This window comes from Scyliorhinus torazame, chromosome 13 (genome assembly GCF_047496885.1).
Source record: "Scyliorhinus torazame isolate Kashiwa2021f chromosome 13, sScyTor2.1, whole genome shotgun sequence".
In the NCBI taxonomy this organism is placed as follows: Eukaryota; Metazoa; Chordata; class Chondrichthyes; order Carcharhiniformes; family Scyliorhinidae; genus Scyliorhinus; species Scyliorhinus torazame.
The window spans coordinates 53600923-53618611 of record NC_092719.1 but is presented as its reverse complement, the minus strand read 5'-3'; positions in this window follow the sequence as shown (position 1 = coordinate 53618611).

Here is a 17689-nt window from a genome sequence, read left to right as displayed (position 1 = left end):
TTTATTTTCATAAATCCTACTGCTCCCTATAAGCTTTATTACTCTTACTGTAAAGAAAACCTTACAGTTCTGAATAAATTGTACCAGTTTTTCAATGATAAATGAGGCAAACAAGTAAAATACTCACCAATCAATCACTCGGCTCTCAGTCTCACCTTCTCTCATGTTCTGTAATCTCCCCAGTTCTGCTCTCAGTCTCGCTCTTTCTCACCTTCTTTCATCTCCCCGGCTCCACTCTCAGGATGCAATTCTCTGGCCTCATTGCACTCGACACTCGAGATCCATCCATAGCGTGGCGAGATACCAACTATCACCACCTACGCCCTATTTCTAAACAATTAAAGGGAGCCACCCCACATCCAACGGCCTCCGGTGATTCAGTGGCTTCCCGAGCAAGTGGTCACGCTGGCACTGATTAGTACTTTATTTGCGGCCTCATTAAGTGGCGTTGCTGGACTCGCCGGGCCGAGCTGCGGGAAGCTCGTGGCAGTTCCCCCTCCCCACCACACTTCAAAATCTTTCCGGAGAGTTGCGCCCTCAGTCTCGCTCCTTCTCTCGTTCTTTCATCTCCCCGGCTCAGCTCTCAGTCCCACTCTTTCTCTCGTTCTTTCATCTCCCCGGCCCTGCTCTCAGTCTCGCTCTTTCTCGCGCTCTTTTATCCTCCCAGCTCCACACTTGGTCTGGCAAAATCAGCTCTCACTTTCTCAGCAAAATGTCTCGCGGGCCACTCTCTGATCCTTGGTGGGCCACATGCAGCCTTAGGTCCGCAGTTTGTCCACCACTGCTCTATCATGCAAGAGGGCCAGATCTACATTTGACTCCTGAAAATCCCTGGACACACTTCCCAGCATAAATGGTAAAATACATCAGACATTAGTCCCACTTATCCACCGCACTGTCCTTAAGGGACAAATAGAGGCTGATACTGTCAGAGCAAGTAGGGGAAAGGAATGGCGATAAAGGGTGGTGGGGGTTTGGGGGCACATCCACGTGGGTGGTGGGGGGGGGGGGGCAAGGGAAACAGATCGTTGGTTTTGTGGGGCCACATATCAGTAGCACCCATCTTTTCTCTATCTTCCAAAGAAGCTGGAAATACCAGGTGTAATAGGACAGCCCAGGAAATTGGTTGCCACCCCCCCCCCCCCCCCCCCCTCCCGCCATCTCAGTCCCCGTCCCCATCCCAACCAACTTCAAGAATAATGCTTTTCACTGTACTTTGGTACATGTGACAATAAATCAATCAATCAACTCTGCTGTACCTGTGGCTCCCCAGTATAAAGACCTAGGCCGATTGAACGTTGGATCAAGACTGAAGATCCAGGAGCAAGAGGCCTTGACTTAAGAGCACCACCCCACTCCCCTCCCATCAACCTAGCCCCTTTTGTAGATGGGTTTGTAGGAGTCGAGGGACCCTCCCATTTCAAAAGATCATCTTGGAAAGATGGCTGTGAGCCTGGCACTCAGCCAAATTTGTTGCTATTTTAGCCAGACCACTGAGAGATTTACGGCAGGAGTTGACTAGAACAGCTGCAGGTTTTCAGGGTCTTGATCTCCTGAGACTCATTCAACAATCTGAATGCAGGTGCATGTTTTTCCACATTAAAGTCTACTACATCCAACATTGCATTTGACAAATGAATCTATTGAGCATTTAGATTTGTATCTGTGAAAAAACGCCCACTGTTTGAAGTATCAAACTTATACATCAGAATAATCCCACGTGATTAGAATATTAGCACTGTTCAGTTCCTTTTTCTATCTTTACTTTGCATGGACAGTTTTCATCTGCGTAGAAAAGGTGCCTATTGTGACACTGTGGGGACCATTCAGCTGCACCCTCTGGTGTGCGTTGTGTAGGACAGATGTCGCAGTGGGCGCGCGGTGTTCCCGATCACATGTTATTTGCACGAGAAGACGTTGTGGGGGGGGGCCTCCCAACGTCAAAGTCATTGTACCATCGCGCAATATTGCTGTTGGTGGATTTTACGTGGCTGGGTTCCCATAGATTACACACATGTGGCCATAATGGTGCCAAGAGATGAGCCAGATGCCTTCGGCAACAGAAAGTGGTTCCACTCCCTGAATCATTTGCAACCACAAAACTCTGATATTGCAGATCTGTGCCAGATACCCTGGCAGCTGCCATGATGCGTACATTCTGCAACGCTCCTAGATGTCAAGTCTATTCGTCACTCTAGCTCAGTTGGATGATTGTCTCCTGAGGGACAATGGCTACCCCCAGAAAAGGTGGCTCATAGAATTCCTCTAGTGCAGAAGGAGGCCATTTAGCCCATCGAGTCTGCACCAATCCTCAAATAGAGCACCTGACCCAGGCCCACTGTCCCACCCAATTCCCGTAACCCCACCTAACCTGCACATCTTTGGACACTAAATTGCAGTTTAGCATGGCCAATCTACCAAACCTACACATCTTTAGATGGTGGGGGGGGGGGGGGGGGAGCCAGAGCACCTGCGGAAATCAGTGCAGATATGGGAGAACGTGCAAACTTCACACAGTCACCCAAGGCCAGAATTGAACCCGTGACCCTGGCGCTGTGAGGCAGCAGTGCTAACCACAGTGCCGCCACTCAGATACTCAACGACAGAAGCAGAGGAGAGGTACAGTAGAATTCATGCCTTTAAAAAGGCGGTAATTGAGACGGCCATTGGGCTACTCAAGATGATATTTCGTTGCCTGGACCGATCAGGGAGAACACTTCAATATACTCCAGAGAATGTCTCACTTATTGTTGTTATCAGTGTGCTCTGCCCCTGAACTGTCAAAGGGGACCCATTGGATAATGAAGAGAGTGGTAATGCTCCACAGGCCGCAGAGGACAACTCAAGAGATGGGTCTGAGGAGCCCCAGGGTGAGGAGGTCAACACTGAATAAGGAACCTTATGGAAGCCGAGAGATTCTCCGTTCTTTCCGCTAGACATCCAAGGCATGGCGTGAAAGTGAGGGCAAGGGTGCTGCCAACTTTCTGATCATTCCTGATGAGGCTATCCTGTCACTCTTATGTCAGTTATGACCTCTGAAATAAAGTTTGCCGCCCTTCCCCTGTATCTCATGCCACTCCCATATCCATTGCCTCTGAAAAACATGAAGCGTATTCAAGCCGTACTTATAATGAGTGATTTATATGGTGTCCCAGCACATCGTGAGGAAGCTGCATCTGAGGAAGGAAGAGAAGATATCAGTTGCTAACGTCATTACGAAGTGGCTGTCTATGCACTGTGGTTACAGTGTGACAATGAACAACTGCCTCATTGAGTCATTGTGACTGGACGAGCATTGGGGACTCTTGGTTTGAATATCGCATTCGAAATGCCACTGCCTACATCTCTTATAAACTCACCCAGTCTCTTCCGTGGCCTTTGGACTCTTACCTTCCTCTGAGACCCCTGCCACTCAGCATTCTGTGACCCTGTTCCACACTTGTATTCCATGTCAAAGGCTTCCAGCTCAATCTTGGAGATGATCAGGAGGTTGCGCACCTGTTCACGTGTGCTCCTGCGCATTATGGCTTCTTTTCTCCATGGTCAGAAATTCTTTCTTTAGTCCACCCTCCATCTTCCACACTATGGGTGTGATTTATCAGCCTCACCATGCCCGACTATCGATGCAACGAGGCTGATACGTCTCGCTAGAGGCCTCTCGCGAGATTCACCGGCCTCGCCACGCCATGTGAGATCTAACGAGATCTCGAGAGGCATCGTGATCTGGATCATGCCCATTGAGATTGGGGGTCACTTGAATATGTCTACATTGGATCTACCCAGCGCCCGGGACCTAACAGCCTAGCCTCGGAGTCCCCGAGCAGGCGCTGTTCAGTACTGGTTTCCAGAAACCTTACCAGGCACACCGTCGCTTGGGGTGGTCTCCCAGGTGTTCAGGGGTCCCTGAATGGTCAGGCTCTAGACAGGGTGGTACCCAGGCACCCCTGATGCCACCTGGGCACCATGGCACTGGCACACTGGAAGTGCAACCCTGGCACCAACCTGGCAATGCCAGTGTGCCCAGGTGGGACTGCTCAGCTGGCAAGGCACTGCCAGGCTGGCAGTGCCAAGGTGTCCAGGTAGCATCCTGCCCGCGTCGGGGATTGGGCCCCAGAGAGCCCTGCACTTATAAGTACCCCGAATTGGTAAGTTGGGGCGGTCTGGAGGCCATGGTGGGGGGTTTAGAGATCCGGGGACTATTTGAAAATGCCGCCTAAATCACTTCCTACACTGGCGAGCGGAGTTCATTAGTGCAGGAAGTGAGGCCAAGTGCAGCCTCTGCAGGGCGTTCCTTGCTGAGGCTCAGAAATTAAAGCAGGGTCCCATTTAATAGCAGGGTTGTTCTCGCCGCTGCCAACGTCGGGAAAAACCCGACTAAACGCGCCTGACATGGGACTCTGTTGCATTTCCATTAAATCACACCTAAAATCAGCCTCGCAGCCTTGGATGGCACAGGAATATCTACCATTTGCCACTCTGCACCTCATGTTCCTGAGCGCCACGTAATCCAGCTACCATTGAAGACATCTATAAACAGTTCCATGCCAACTCGATACTCCCTTTTGTGGAGCTCCGAAGGTCAATGAACCTTTCCCGGCACTGGATCCATGTTTTTTTGCACTGAGTGCTGAATTTGGTGCATTTGAGTGCTATAGTGAATGTTTGGTGACTGAGGGAGTTAGGTGAGTAGGGAGTAAGGTGCTCCTTTCATTTCTTTTCCTACATTTCCGCAAAGAGCGAGAAGGGAGCCAGGAGTTTACAGAGAGTGCAACTGACTGGGAGCAGAGTCGGAGGGCAGAGATCCAGTTGGTCCACAGGGAGGCTATATTCTGTAAGGTAAGAGGGGATGGAGGCTAGGCCAGTTGCATGCTCCTCCTGTAGGATGTGGGTGGTGAGGGATACCACCGGTGTCTCCGCTGACTATACCTGCGGGAAGTGCACCCAACTCCAGCTCCTCAGAGACCGTGTTAGGGAACTGGAGCTGGAGCTGGATGAACTTCGGATCATCCGGGAGGCAGAGGGTGTTATAGAGAAGAGTTATAGGGAGGTAACCACACCCAAGGTACAGGACAAGAGTAGCTGGGTTACAGTCAGGGGAAAGAAAACAAACAGGCAGACAGTGCAGGGATCCCTCGTGGCCGTTCCCCTTCAAAACAAGTATACCATTTTGGATGCTGTTGGGGCGGGATGACCTACCGGCAGAAGGCCCTAGGGCCAGGTCTCTGGCACTGAGTCTGGCTCTGGTTCTCAGAAGGGAAGGGGGAAGAATAGAGAAGCAATAGTAATAGGAGATTCAATGGTTAGGGGAATAGATAGGAGATTCTGTGGTCGCGAGCGAGACTTCCGGATGGTATGTTGCCTCCCGGGTGCCAGGGTCAGGGATGTCTCGGATCGTGTCTTCAGGATCCTTAAGGGGAGGGGGAGCAGCCAGAAGTCGTGGTGCACATTGGTACCAATGACGTAGGTAGGAAAAGGGGTGTTTAGGGAGTAAGGCTGGAAGTTAAAAGCCAGGACAGACAGAGTGTCATCTCTGGTTTGTTGCCGGTGCCATGTGATAGCGAGGCTAGGAATAGGGAGAGAGTACAGTTGAACACTTGGCCGCAGGAATGGTGTAGGAGGGAGGACTTCAGGTATTTAGATAATTGGAGCGCATTCTGGGGAAGGTGGGACCTGTACAAGCAGGACGGGTTACATCTGAACCAGAGGGGCACCAATATCCTGGGAGGGAGGTTTTCTAGTACTCTTCGGGAGGGTATAAACTAATTTGGCAGGGGAATGGGAACAGGATTTGTAGTCCAGCAACTAAGGGAGCCGATATTCAGGACGCCAAAGCGTGTAGTGAGGCAGTGGGGAAGGGAACACTGATAAAGGAGAGTACTTGCAGGCACGGAGATGGGTTGAAGTGTGTATACTTCAACGCAAGAAGCATCAGGAATAAGGTGGGTGAACTTAAGGCATGGATCGGTACTTGGGACTACGATGTGGTGGCCATCACGGAAACTTGGATAGAAGAGGGGCAGAAATGGTTGTTGGAGGTCCCTGGTTATAGATGTTTCAATAAGATTAGGGAGGGTGGTAAAAGAGGTGGGGGGGGGGCATTGTTAATTAGAGATAGTATAACAGCTGCAGAAAGGCAGTTCGAGGAGTATCTGCCGACTGAGGTAGTATGGGTTGAAGTCAGAAATAGGAAAGGAGCAGTCACCTTGTTGGGAGTTTTCTATAGGCCCCCCAATAGTAACAGAGATGTGGAGGAACAGATTGGGAAACAGATTTTGGAAAGGTGCAGAAGTCACAGGGTAGTAGTCATGGGTGACTTCAACTTCCCAAACATTGAGTGGAAACTCTTTAGATCAAATAGTTTGGATGGGGTGGTGTTTGTGCAGTGTGTCCAGGAAGCTTTTCTAACACAGTATGTAGATTGTCCGACCAGAGGGGAGGCCATATTGGATTTGGTACTTGGTAATGAACCAGGGCAAGTGATAGATTTGTTAGTGGGGGAGCATTTTGGAGATAGTGACCACAATTCTGGGACGTTCACTTTAGTAATGGAAAGGGATAGGTGCGTGCAACAGGGCAAGGTTTACAATTGGGGGAAGGGTAAATACGGTGTTGTCAGGCAAAAATTGAAGTTGAGAACATAGTCTGTCAGGGAAGGACACAAGTGAAATGTGGAACTTGTTCAAGGAACAGGTACTATGTGTCCTTAATATGTATGTCCCTGTCAGGCAGGGAAGAGATGGTCGAGTGAGGGAACAATGGTTGACAAGAGAGGTTGAATGTCTTGTTAAGAGGAAGAAGGAGACGTATGTAAGGCTGAGGAAACAAGGTTCAGACAGGGCGATGGAGGGATACAAGATAGCCAGGAGGGAACTGAAGAAAGGGATTAGGCGAGCTAAGAGAGGGCATGAACAATCTTTGGCGGGTAGGATCAAGGAAAACCCCAAGGCCTTTTACACAGATGTGAGAAATATGAGAATGACTAGAGCAAGGGTAGGTCCGATCAAGGACAGTAGCGGGAGATTGTGTATTGAGTCTGAAGAGATAGGAGAGGTCTTGAACAAGTACTTTTCTTCAGTATTTACAAATGAGAGGGGCCATATTGTTGGAGAGGACAGTGTGAAACAGACTGGTAAGCTCGAGGAAATACTTGTTAGGAAGGACGATGTGTTGGGCATTTTGAAAAACTTGAGGATAGACAAGTCCCCCGGGCCTGACGGGATATATCCAAGGATTCTATGGGAAGCAAGAGATGAAATTGCAGAGCCGTTGGCAATGATCTTTTTGTCCTCACTGTCAACAGGGGTGGTACCAGGGGATTGGAGAGTGGCGAATGTCGTGCCCCTGTTCAAAAAAGGGGATAGGGATAACCCGAGGAATTACAGGCCAGTTAGTCTTACTTCGGTGGTAGGCAAAGTAATGGAAAGGGTACTGAAGGATAGGACGTCTGAGCATCTGGAAAGACACTGCTTGATTAGGGATAGTCAGCACGGATTTGTGAGGGGTAGGTCTTGCCTTACAAGTCTTATTGAATTCTTTAAGGAGGTGACCAAGCATGTGGATGAAGGTAAAGCAGTGGATGTAGTGTACATGGATTTTAGTAAAGCATTTGACAAGGTTCCCCATGGTAGGCTTATGCAGAAAGTAAGGAGGCATAGGATAGTGGGAAAGTTGGCCAGTTGGATAACGAACTGACTAACCGATAGAAGTCAGAGAGTGGTGGTGGATGGCAAATATTCAGCCTGGATCCCAGTTATCAGTGGTGCACCACGGGGATTAGTTCTGGGTCCTCTGCTGTTTGTGATTTTCATCAGTGACTTGGATGAGGGAGTTGAAGAGTGGGTCAGTAAATTTGCAGACGATACGAAGATTGGTGGAGTTGTGGATAGTGAGGAGGGCTGCTGTCGGCTGCAAAGAGACATAGATAGGATGCAGAGCTGGGCTGAGAAGTGGCAGATGGAGTTTAACCCTGAAAAGTGTGAGGTTGTCCATTTTGGAAGGACAAATATGAATGCGGAATACAGGGTTAACGGTAGGGTTCTTGGCAATGTGGAGGAGCAGAGAGATCTTGGGGTCTATGTTCATACATCTTTGAAAGTTGCCACTCAAGTGGATAGAGCTGTGAAGAAGGCCTATGGTGTGCTAGCGTTCATTAACAGATGGATTGAATTTAAGAGCCGTGAGGTGATGATGCAGCTGTACAAAACCTTGGTAAGGCCACATTTGGAGTACTGTATACAGTTCTGGTCGCCTCATTTTAGGTATGATGTGGAAGCTTTGGAAAAGGTGCAAAGGAGATTTCCCAGGATGTTGCCTGGAATGGAGAGTAGGTCTTACGAGGAAAGGTTGAGGGTGCTAGGCCTTTTCTCATTAGAACGGAGAAGGATGAGGGGCGACTTGATAGAGGTTTATAAGATGATCAGGGGAATAGAGTAGACAGTCAGAGACTTTTTCCTCGGGTGGAACAAGCCATTATAAGGGGACATAGGGTGATTTAGCAGTTTGGATCAGAAATTGGCTAGCTGGAAGAAGACAAAGTGTGGTGGTTGATGGGAAATGTTCAGACTGGAGTCCAGTTACTAGTGATGTACCACAATGATCTGTTTTAGGGCTACTGCTCTTTGTCATTTTTATAAATGACCTGGAGGGTGTAGAAGGATGGGTGAGTAAATTTGCAGATGACACTAAAGTCGGTGGAGTTGTGGACAGTGCGGAAGGATGTTACAAGTTACAGAGGGACATAGATAAGCTGCAGCGCTGGCTGAGAGGTGGCAAATGGAGTTTAATGCAGAAAAGTGTGAGGTGATTCATTTTGGAAGGAATAACAGGAAGACAGAGTACTGGGCAAATGGTAAGATTCTTGGCAGTGTGGATGAGTAGAGAAATCTCGGTGTCCATGTACATAGATCCCTGAAAGTTGCCACCCAGGTTGAGAGGGTTGTTAAGAAGGCGTACGGTGTGTTAGCTTTTATTGGTAGAGGGATTGAGTTTCGGAGCCATGAGGTCATGTTGCAGCTGTACAAAACTCTGGTGCGGCCGCATTTGGAGTATTGCGTGCAATTCTGGTCGCCGCATTATAGGAAGGATGTGGAAACATTGGAACATTGGAAAGGGTGCAGAGGAGATTTACCAGAATGTTGCCTGGTATGGAGGGAAGGTCTTATGAGGAAAGGCTGAGGGACTTGAGGCTGTTTTCGTTAGAGAGAAGAAGGTTAAGAGGTGACTTAACTGAGGCATACAAGATGATCAGAGGATTGGATAGGGTGGACAGTGAGAGCGTTTTTCCTCGGATGGTGATGTCTAGCACGGGGTGACATAGCTTTAAGTTGAGGGGAGATAGGTATAAGACAGATGTCAGAGGTAGGTTCTTTACTCAGAGAGTAGTAAGGGCGTGGAATGCCCTGCCTGCAACAGTAGTGGACTCGCCAACACTAAGGGCATTCAAATGGTCATTGGATAGACATATGGACGATAAGGGAATAGTGTAGATGGGCTTTAGAGTGGTTTCACAGGTCAGCGCAACATTGAGGGCCGAAGGGCCTGTACTGCGCTGTAATGTTCTATGTTCTATGTTTTATGTTCCATAAATTTAAGGTGAATGGGGGAAGATATAGGGGGGATGTCAGAGGTAGGTTCTTTACCCAGAGAGTAGTGGGGGCATGGAATGCACTGCCTGTGGAAGTAGTTGAGTGGGAAACATTAGGGACCTTAAAGCAGCTATTGGATAGGTACATGGATCACGGTAGAATGATATAGTGTAGATTAATTTGTTCTTAAGGGCAGCACGGTAGCATTGTGGATAGCACAATTGCTTCACAGCTCCAGGGTCCTCGGTTCGATTCCGGCTTGGGTCACTGTCTGTGCAGAGTCTGCACATCCTCCCCGTGTGTGCGTGGGTTTCCTCTGGGTGCTCCAGTTTCCTCCCACAGTCCAAAGATGTGCAGGTTAGGTGGATTGGCCATGATAAATTGCCCTTAGTGTCCAAAATTGCCCTTAGTGTTGGGTGGGGTTACTAGGTTATGGGGATAGGGTGGAGGTGTTGACCTTGGGTAGGGTGCTCTTTCCAAGAGCCGGTGCAAACTCGATGGGCCGAATGGCCTCCTTCTGCACTGTAAATTCTATGATAATCTATGATTAATCTAGGACAAAGGTTCGGCACAACATCGTGGGCCGAAGGGCCTGTTCTCTGCTGTATTTTTCTATGTTCTGTCTATGTGAGGCGCACAATATCATGCCCGGCTACCCGGGCAGTAACCTCCATTCATGCCTTCTTGGTTTGGTGAGGTGGCCTCCTTTTGCCATCCCACAGGATTAAGATCTCCCACCGGACACTCACTGACTTCAGCAAAGTGCCCAGGCACTCGTCAGTGGAGTGGGGAGGGGGGGGGGGGTGCAGAATGCCCACTGTCATTGCGATCCCACCTGGCGTAGGCAGTGGTTCCAGAGGCCAGAGGCTGCAGTCTAAAAGTCAAGCTCACACAGCTCCCTGAGGCTCCTCAGCAACTCTTGGCAGCTTTCAGGGAGCTCAACAGTGCAATTTATAAACCCCAATCATGGTGGATTGATGTCCACCATGCTCCCACTCTCATCATTAATTGGCCAACCAGTGTGAAACTGAGTTAAGCTTGCGATCGTGGGCGGGAGGGAATGTCGCATCTGCTTCCGGGCCCATCGATCGCATACGGATGCTGACTGAAAAGTGCAGACATTGGAGTCTGGTAACTTAGTTTGAGGTTCCATTCAGTACCACATCTTCCTCTTCTGCCTTCCCCTGCCACTTGATGTACTGTGCTTGTTGGAAAAATGCTCAGTGTGGCTTCTTCACGATTTGGCAGCATTATCACACACGTTAGTGGTGATAAAGCATACTTTCTAATTGTTGAGTTTATTTTCTGTACCTGGCAGTGAACCTTTCTGAAATATAAAAAGTACCGCAAAAACTTAGCAAGTCTGTCAGCATCCGTGAAGAGAGAGTTTTTGAGTTGCACATGACTGCTTCAGAACATGTTCGTTCAAGTCATATTCGACTCAACCGGTAACTCTGTTTTTCTCTCCACAGGTGCTGCCAGACCTACTGAGCATTTCCAGCATTTTCTGTTTTTATTTCAGATTTCCAGCGATCACGGTATTTTATTTTAGTGATTTTTTTTCTTGTTCATTTGTTCTTTCCACTGAATTGTCAGTTAGCAATCAATTATTCTTTCGTCATTCATACACCAGCTGGCTGCAGGAAGCCAGCGTCTCGCTGGGCTTCAGCCATCGGCTTATTACAGCTGTCCTGTGCTTTTTAAAAAATCATAATGTGCCTGGCGCTGTACAAGTTCCTCTTAGTGCTTAATGGGGCCTTGTTAGATTTTCATTCCCTCTTTCATTGTAATGGCTCGACTCCGCTGTGTGCTCATAAGAATCAATTCAGTGACTTCTCATGTCCGCAGTTACTGCCTTCTTAATTGGCGAGCTTACTGCAGAAGAATGCCATGTGAGGAAGTATTCATTTAATAAGATGAATGCTGGCTGCAAGGTTTTCTCACAGGTCAAAGATTAATCGCAAAATAAGTTCAAAAGCATCAATCATGCCACCTCTAAGCCACCAGGGAGAACGCTGGGTACTAGTTATGCTCCAAACAGTTATCAATCCCTTGCTGCTGCAAACACTTCCACACACTTCCTCCTTCAAGGTAATGGGTTATGGGAACCACAACAAGCATTCATTGTCCAGACTGCAATTTGCATTTTAACATTTTTAATTCATAAAATAGAATCAAACACTCCATTTTCCCTATTTTGCATTGATTGAGAGCATTTATTCTAATAAGCAGGCACAGCAGTCTCATCTGTTAGTGCAATTAAGCATTCTCTGCAGAACACTCTTTGACCTTAAGTGCACAGCACTCCCCCTACTCTCATGTGCAGCACTGCCTCCACACTCTTAGACAGCAACATTTTTACAAGATGCCTTCTCTACACTGGTACACAAATTTATCTCTACATTAGTTCACCACCAATAAAACATTATTTTGACATTAACCATGCTGTCACCAACAATACCTTCACTTAAGAGCCTGTACCAAACAGCGTGCAAGTAGACAACTTCACACATGCCCCGTACATTGGAAAATGGTGGCATACCAAGACCCTCTGTTTATATCAAGTAACATTCCTCCACTACTGTTTTAAGCTGCCACGTCCAAAACAAACCGCATTTGAAATACAGTTGACCCTATTTTACTTTTCCTACCTGTGCATGGTGTATTCTCAATTTCTTTTCTGGTATTTCTCCTTAGTACAAATATAGAACTGGAAGAGGTTCTGTGGTGGGTAGGTGCTATCAGTCAATACCTATCTCTTAGGCTTGCTCTACAGCATTCATGCCAGTGATAAAATGGCTGCCTATGGCTTGCTTGATATCGGGAATATTGAGTGGCTCAGTCAATATAGTGTTCCATAGAGAAGCAACTGTACCAACTCCTGCCATTCCTCTGACATCAGGCAACCCCTTAATATCATAGAATCATAGATTCCCCACAGTGCAGAAGGAGGCTCTTTGGCCCATCAAGTCTGCACCGACCCTCCAAATGAGCACTCTACCTAGGCCCACTCCCTCGCCCTAGCCCTGTAAGCCTACCTAACCGACACATCTTTGGACACTAAGGGGCAATTTAGCATGGCCTGGCCAATAATCTATGCTGAAGCTGACCATAGATACGTTATGAGGTCACTGAGGCCATGAAAAAAGGCTCTATCAATCTGATTCCTCCTCATTTGGAATCTGTACAAGACGGACTGTTGTATGCTGGTGTCCAAGATATTTGCAACCCCAACAAGGGGTTTTAACAGTATAAAAATACCAATACGTAAATACACAATTCCCTGAAGTAGACTCTATTTGAACAAGTTTGTGAGGAATATTTCTGCCCATTGGGACCAATTTGGTGAATTAGGTCTGTCATGATATGCGGACACGCAAATAATGATATACAGACAAGCAGCTAATGGACACAGAGAACAGGACATGACCAATAAGCAGGCAGGACACTCAGGGGTGGGATCTGACTATAAAAGACACGAGGCACTCTGTGGTAAACCACTGTGTCCCTATATTAAGGGTTGTACGGTAGAACCTGCACTACAGGTTCACCTGGGCCCCTGCATGCTAGCTCCGCCCAGGAGCCGGGTTATAAATATGCGTGGCCTTCAGCTAGCAGCTGTAGGAGGCCACATTTCAGATACTAATAAAGCCTCAGTTTGAATTCAACTTTGTCTCCAGCCAAATTGATCGTGCCTCAATTTATTAGTATCTGATTCAGAAGATGGACCTCCGGATTAAACCGGATCGACTGCAGCTGGATCTACAAGCAAGCTATGCCAGAAAGGACTTTCAGCACTGGCTAGCTTGTTTTGAAGCGTATATCAACGTGGTGCCGACCCCTGTTCCAGAGGCTCAGAAGATTCAAATCTTGTACTCCAGACTCAACTCTACAATCTTCCCGCTGATCCAGGATGCGCCCAATTACGCTGACGCTATGACTCGACTCAAAGAGAGTTATGAGCAGAGGACGAACACGCTCGTCGCCAGACACGCGCTCGCAACGCGTACTCAACTACCTGGTGAGTCAATCGAGGACTTCTGGAGGGCCCTGATCCCACTAGTTCGGGACTGTGACTGCCAGGATGGTACAGTTAAGGAGCACTCAGATCTCCTTATGAGGGATGCTTTTGTAACTGGGATTGGGTCCGATGTTATCAGGCAGCGGCTCCTAGAAGGGGCCACGCGCGACCTCGCAGAGACTAAAACACTAGCGCTTTCCATGACGGTCGCCCTGCGCAATGTACAGTCCTACGCCCCCAACCGCGCGGCCCACTCCTCCTACGTTTCATGGGCCCCATAGGCAGCCGCCCCAGCGGGGGCGCTACCCACCCAGTACGCCTGCGCTACATGCCAGCCAGTGATCTCCGGGGGGCCCCGATGCGATTTTTGCGGCCAACAAAGATACCCCCACCGACGCTGCCCGGCCCGCACTGCCCTTTGTAAGGCCTGCGGGAAGAAGGGTCACTACGCAGCGGTGTGCCAGGCCCACTCAGTGGCAGCGGTCACCCCCACCCACCCCGGTCACGGACAATGGGCGCCGCTGTCCTCCCCTCCTCCCCAGGCCATGTGTGAGCAATGGGTGCCGTCATGTTCTCCCACGCACCAGGCCCGCTCAGCGGCAGCGGTCGCCCCCCCGGTCACGGACAATGGGCGCCGCTATCCTCCCCAGGCCATGTGCGAGCAATGGGTGCCGACATCTTCTCCCCCGCACAACATGTGCGTTTCATGGGCACCGCCATCTTGCTCCACCCCCGCAACTTGCGCTCCATGGGCGCCGGCATTTTGTGACCCCCAGGACCTCCGGGCACCGTCATCTTGTCCACCCCGCAGCACACGGAGACCAACGGCGTTTCAGGACCCCGACGCAGCGGCCGCCTCACTACCCGACGATCAACCACGACTCGCATCCATGGTAATCGACCAGTCCAGACCACACACTCTGACCAATGCATCCACCAGCGTGAAAGTCAACGGCCACGTGACCTCCTGCCTACTGGACTCCGGGAGCACCGAGAGCTTTGTACATCCAAATACGGTAAGGCGCTGCTCCCTTAAGGTACACCCTACCATTCAAAGTATCTCCCTGGCCTCCAGATCCCATCACGTAGCGATCCGGGGGTACTGCACGGTCACGCTCACAGTCGAAAGGCGTAGAGTTCCACGGTTTTCGCCTCTACGCCCTCCCTTACCTCTGCGCTGCACTTATCGTTGGCCTGGACTTTCAGTGCAACATCCAGAGCCTGACCCTTAAATTCGGCAGACCGTTACCACCCCTCACTGTGTGCGGCCTCGCAACCCTAAAGGTCGATCCTCCTTCCCTGTTTGCCAATCTAACTCCAGATTGCAAACCCATCGCCACCAGGAGCAGACGGTACAGCACCCAGGATAAGGCCTTCATCAGGTCTGAGGTCCAGCGGTTGCTTCAGGAGGGAGTCATTGAGGCCAGCAACAGTCCCTGGAGAGCTCAAGTGGTAGTGGTTAAGTCTGGGGAGAAAAATCGAATGGTCGTGGACTACAGCCAGACCATCAACAGGTACATGCAGCTCGACGCGTACCCCCTCCCACGCATATCTGACATGGTTAACCAGATTGCACAGTACCGGGTCTTCTCAACGGTGGACCTGAAATCCGCTTACCACCAGCTCCCCATCCGTAAATCGGACCGGCCATACACCGCCTTCGAGGCAGACGGCCGGCTATATCACTTCCTTAGAGTCCCCTTCGGCGTCACCAATGGGGTTTCGGTCTTCCAAAGGGAGATGGACCGAATGGTCGACCGGTACGGCTTGCGGGCCACGTTTCCGTACCTAGACAGTGTGACCATCTGCGGCCATGATCAGCAGGACCACGACGCCAACCTCGCTAAATTTCTCCACACCGCCACTCTCCTCAACCTCACGTACAACAAGGAGAAGTGTGTGTTCCGTACAAACCGCTTAGCCATCCTCGGCTACGTGGTCCAGAACGGAGTTCTGGGGCCCGATCCCAACTGCATGCGACCCCTCATGGAGCTTCCCCTCCCCCACTGCCCCAAGGCCCTCAAACGCTGCCTGGGGTTCTTCTCGTATTATGCTCAGTGGGTCCCAAACTATGCGGACAAGGCCCGCCCACTCATACAGTCCACTCATTTCCCCCTGATGGCAGAGGCCCAACAGGCCTTCGTCCGGATCAGAGCTGATATTGCCAAGGCCACAATGCACGCTGTAGATGAAACACTTCCTTTCCAAGTAGAAAGCGACGCATCGGATGTCGCCCTTGCCGCCACCCTCAACCAGGCAGGCAGGCCCGTGACATTCTTTTCCCGCACCCTCCATTCCTCCGAAATTCGGCACTCATCCGTCGAAAAGGAAGCCCAGGCTATCGTTGAGGCTGTGCGACATTGGAGGCATTACCTGGCCGGCAGGAGATTTACTCTCCTCACGGACCAATGGTCGATAGCCTTCATGTTCAACAACACTCAGCGGGGCAACATCAAAAATGACAAAATCTTGCGGTGGAGAATCGAGCTCTCCACCTATAACTACGAGATTAAGTATCGCCCTGGCAAGCTCAACGAGCCCCCAGACACCCTATCCCGAGGTACATGTGCCAGCGCACAGGTAGACCGACTCCGGACCCTGCACGACAGCCTTTGTCACCCAGGGGTCACTCGGTTGTACCACTTCATTAAGGCACAAAATTTGCCACCGTCATTAAAGCCCTGACTTCTTTCTTCACTCTGTTTGGCTTCCCCGCCTACATCCACAGTGACAAGGGATCCTCATTCATGAGTGATGAGCTACGCCAGTTCCTGCTCAGCAGGGGTAGCGCCTCCAGCAGAACGACGGGCTACAACTCCCGGGGAAACGGACAGGTAGAAAGGGAGAATGGGACGGTATGGAGGGCCGTCCAGCTGGCCCTACGGTCCAGAAATCTCCCGGCCTCCCGCTGGCAAGAGGTCCTCCCTGATGCACTACATTCCATTCGCTCATTACTTTGCACTGCTACTAACAGTACACCGCATGAACGCCTTTTTGCCTTCCCCAGGAAGTCCACATCCGGGGTATCGCTCCCAACTTGGCTCACAGCTCCTGGAACCGTGCGTCTCCGTAAACATGTGCGGCTCCACAATGCGGACCCGTTGGTGGAAAGGGTGCACCTGCTCCACGCAAACCCACAGTACGCCTACGTGGCGTTCCCCGACGGCCTCCAGGATACCGTCTCCCTCAGGGACCTGGCACCAGCAGGTTCCGCCCCCACACCACCCCCGTCGCCACCCTCCCCTCCCCCGCCGCCCCCATCACCCCCCCTAGGACCATCTGTCCTCCCCCTGCCCACCCCCATTGATGAAGAGGATTTTGGCACGCTCCCGGAGTCAACTTCGCATCATGGAGCAGATGATGGAGGGCATCAAAGGGGTTTGTGTGTATGTGGACGATGTCATCATATGGTCCACGACCACTGAGGAGCATGTTTCCCATCTCCAGCAGGTATTCCGCCGCGTCCATGCCAATGGCCTGAAGCTGAACAGGGCCAAATGTTACTTTGGCATGTTGACACTCAAGTTCCTAGGAGACCAGATCTCTCAGCAGGGCGTGTGCCCCGACACAGACAACGTCAAGGCCATCGCAGCCATGAAGGTCCCGGAAGACAAGTAGGCGGTATTGCGCTTCCTGGGTATGGTCAATTTTCTGGGCAAGTTCATCCCAGACATGGCCTCACACACCACGGCTCTACGAAACCTAATGAAGAAGTCGACTGTCTTCTAGTGGAAGGCGGCCCATCAGGCAGAGTGGTTGGAGCTGAAAACCAAGCTCACCACTGCACCCGTATTGGCATTTTTCGACCAGACAGGGAAACGAAAATCTCGACAGATGCGAGCCAGGCTGGCATTGGTGCAGTCCTGCTGCAACCCGATGACACCTCATCCTGGGCACTGGTTGCTTACTCATCAAGGGCAATGACGCCCACCGAACAAAGGTATGCACAATTCGAGAAGGAATGCCTGGGCCTTCTCACTGGCATTGTCAAGTTTCACGACTATGTCTACGGCCTGCCGACATTCACAGTCGAGACGGATCACAGGCCCCTGGTCCACATTATCCACAAGGACCTTAATGACAT